Genomic DNA, 4,054 nt, shown 5'->3' with positions numbered 1-4,054 from the left:
CTATTTAAGGGAATTATGCGAATTCCGTACAATTGTAGTACTTCTGAAGACCATTTACATATTGTATTCAACGCCAAAATCAACACCCATTGGCGAATCTGTCACTTAAACTCAACGTTTCCCAATGTCAGAAATTGTATATCCATAGTTCTTGTGCTTCTTTACCTATACCTAGGTTATTTTGAAATAAAACAGCGAGCCCCACGCAACACCCGAACTAGCTCTATTAAAACGGATTTTGCCACTATTTCATAGCTCTATTGAAACGAAATGGACATTAACAACGTACGTTATAGCTCTATTGAACCGAAATGGACATTAACACCGTACTTTATAGCTCTATTGAACCGAAATGGACATTAACACCGTACTTTATAGCTCTATTGAACCGAAATGGACATTAACACCGTACTTTATAGCTCTATTGAACCGAAATGGACATTAACAACGTACTTTATAGCTCTATTGAAGCGAAATGGACATTAACACCGTACTTTATAGCTCTATTGAACCGAAATGAACATTAACAACGTACGTTATAGCTCTATTGAAACAAAATGGACCCTTTACCACATACTTTATAGCTCTATTGAAAGGGAATGGACCTTTACAACGTACTTTATAGCCCTATTGAACCGAAATGGACATTAACACCGTACTTTATAGCTCTTTTGAACCGAAATGGACATTAACACCGTATTTTATAGCTCTATTGAACCGAAATGGACATTAACACCGTACTTTATAGCTCTATTGAACCGAAATGGACATTAACACCGTACTTTATAGCTCTATTGAAGCGAAATGGACATTAACACCGTACTTTATAGCTCTATTGAACCGAAATGAACATTAACAACGTACGTTATAGCTCTATTGAAACAAAATGGACCCTTTACCACATACTTTATAGCTCTATTGAAAGGGAATGGACCTTTACAACGTACTTTATAGCCCTATTGAACCGAAATGGACCTTTACAACGTACTTTATAGCTCTATTGAAACGAAATGGACATTAACAACGTACGTTATAGTTCTATTGAAACGAAATGGACATTAACCACGTACGTTATAGCTCTATTGAACCGAAATGGACATTAACAACGTACTTTATAGCTCTAGTGGGCGTATATTACCTTGCCTGGCAAGCTATCTTTATATTTCTGATCGAAAATTCGTCATTTATAAACAAAACCTTCTGCGCTTGTTCGTATTCATTTCCCAGACGACAGGAAACCTTTCACGAGAAAACACCGGCCTCGTATCAATTATGAAAGGAAATTGCAAATTTGACGTTTTAGCAATTCCTCAGTGGCCAGGTAAATTTATAGAAACTATATATTATAAAGGGTTTAGATCACGCATAATTAGCGTTATTCTTCACGTTGAAAATAAACCGGTCTATCCCTTTAATGTAATATTGTATATAATTTGTAGTTTAGTAAGATCTACTCTACTAAGAATTAGACTTTTTTCTAAATTGATTGCCAAAATATAGTGAATATCGCAAACTATGAATATTTGTTGGTAGTCGTAGTGGTTAGTAGTTGGATTGGTTCCATTGAGTGTTGATGTGTAAAGTGTCAAAGTCTCACCTGTTGAATATTGATCTGGCACCTGTCATTTTGAATACTCTCAATTGATGTTGATGTATGAAGTGTCAAAGTTCCACCTGCTGAATATTGATCTGACATCTGTCATTTTGAATACTCTCAATTGATGTTGATGTATGAAGTGACAAAGTTCCACCTGCTGAATATTGATCTGACATCTGTCATTTTGAATACTCTCAATTGATGTTGATGTATGAAGTGTCAAAGTTCCACCTGCTGAATATTGATCTAACATCTGTCATTTTAAATACTCTCAATTGATGTTGATGTATGAAGTGACAAAGTCTCACCTGTTGAATCTTGATCTGGCACCTGTCACTTTGAATACTCTCAATTTAAAGCGATTTAAGTTTATGTAGATAACAGGCACTAACACAATACTTAACGAACCTTTCGATAAAATCGTTCTATCTTCAAGAAACAGCAAAATGAAATATGTACTATTTTTCTTCACCATCTTTCGGGAGTTGATTTGGACCTTGAATAAATGCAAATAATCTTCAGAACAATGAGAACTGAATGGATTGTGTTGCAACTTTAAGTATTGTCTAAAATCCAATAAAAATTCCACACGAACGCAGATAACATTTAACAAATTTAGTTGAAATTTTAAAGCTGCAACACACTCGACAATTTTGGCAACGTTATACTTCCATACAAAAATACCTCAAACTAGGAATTTCACTTTTTATATATTTCATTCACAAGCTTATCCTAATTCAGAAAATTTGGGTATCCCAAAGATGCAAGTTTTGATAAGTCCGTAATAGAAAACACTAATGACATCGCTGCACAATAAATATTGATTTATCAAGTTTATGAAACATTTACACATGGCTAAGAAGGCTCAAATTTCGGCGGTAAGCTGTGGACACTATTACTGATTAGTTGGGCACAAAAAGTCCCGTTTCTGACCAAGATACGTTTGATACCAGAATATGACGAATCTGTCGATGGACTTCCTGTACTTTTGAGATCTATTTTGGAGGAATATTTCTTGTTAATATTTACAAATTTCGTAAAACTTCGTACATTTGCACAAATATGTTTACGATGTTCTGTGGGTCCAATGCCATGCAGCACCAAACTCAGACTGTAATTCTTCTATTGTGTTGTTGCTATGTTCAAACTATCCTGAACTATTCAAGAAACGTGCCTCTTTATTTCTACATGACATTCTGAAGATGAAAATATTCTTGTCATTTTGAAAAGGTATACGGAATGTTGGGAATTTTAGGTTGAGCAATGTTACGAAAGCACAGACACAGGCATCTAATAGCAGGGCTTGACTTTAATTCTATTATCTTAGCGAAGGAATAGGACACAAACCAAGCCTGGCAACTCACAAATCACAGCTGTACAACCGTTAATACATAAAGTGTCAAAGACCCACCTGCTGATCTGGCATATGTCATTTTGAATACTCTCTATTTAGGTATACATAGCTATTTTGGTGTTGTGAAATAGACTAACGGAAACAGCCAATCAGAGCTCTCGACAGAAAGATTGTAACAATTTGGTTGCGACTAGAATCGAGGGATCTGATTATCTGTATTTGCTAGCGTACAATCCAATCAAATCGCTGCCTTTACACACTTCTTTTGTTGCTATGCTGGCGTTTTCATCTAGCAAATCATTGGCAACTCACAAATCACAGCTGTACAACCGTTGATATATAAAGTGTCAAAGACCCACCTGCTGATATGGCATATGTCATTTTGAATACTCTCTATTTAGGTTTAGATAGCTATTTTGTTATAAATACTGACTCATTTCATCATTACTTCATACAATAATTTGTAAACAGTAATCATGCTTACAATTCGAGTATTGGGTGTTTTCGCCGTTATTGTGGTCGCATTTGTTTTGGTAGAGTCTGACGTTGAACTTTGTGAAGACGATGTGAACGGTAAGTATAGCCTTAGATGTTATTCTGAATGCAAAGAAACTTGGGAATGAAATGGTGTTTTTACATCATAAGTTTCGACTTTAGTTTGAGCTAATGAAGACTGTAGTGTGTATTTCCATCTAAATACCATGGAAACAAATATATAATAAGGAAACAATCAAAGCTGAAAATGACGTGATAAACATACAATTGGGTAAAATAATTATTATGACGCAGCTCACAGTATTTACCTATTTAATCATTGTTCATTCTCAAACCTACATTATAAGCTGATTATATATTTATTCATTTTAGTTTGTCATGGTGAACTTCCAGCCAATGCGATGTGTTCAGGAGAGAATAATAAAACCAAGCGATGTCAGTGTAAAAAGGGATATAAAATGAGTCTGGATATCGATTGTACATCGAATGGCTCGGTATTTTCCTGCCAGGGTAAGGGTTCTATCTCCGCTGGGGTAGACAAAGGAAGACATTTTTTCTTTTTGTTATTTTTTTCTTTTTTTTTCTTTTTTATTTATTTTTTTTTTTAG

At 34.9% G+C, this 4,054-nt stretch overlaps 1 protein-coding gene across 1 annotated transcript in view; it reads left to right on the top strand.

Moving 5' to 3' along the window:
* Positions 1–4,054, top strand: part of LOTGIDRAFT_65218 (hypothetical protein) — a gene marked incomplete at both ends in the record, with an annotated part of 27,028 nt that overhangs the window by 12,657 nt on the left and 10,317 nt on the right. The window lies entirely within an intron of this gene.

This window comes from Lottia gigantea, assembly GCF_000327385.1.
Source record: "Lottia gigantea unplaced genomic scaffold LOTGIsca_255, whole genome shotgun sequence".
Classification (NCBI taxonomy): Eukaryota; Metazoa; Mollusca; class Gastropoda; family Lottiidae; genus Lottia; species Lottia gigantea.
This window is presented reverse-complemented; position numbering and strand designations above follow the sequence as displayed.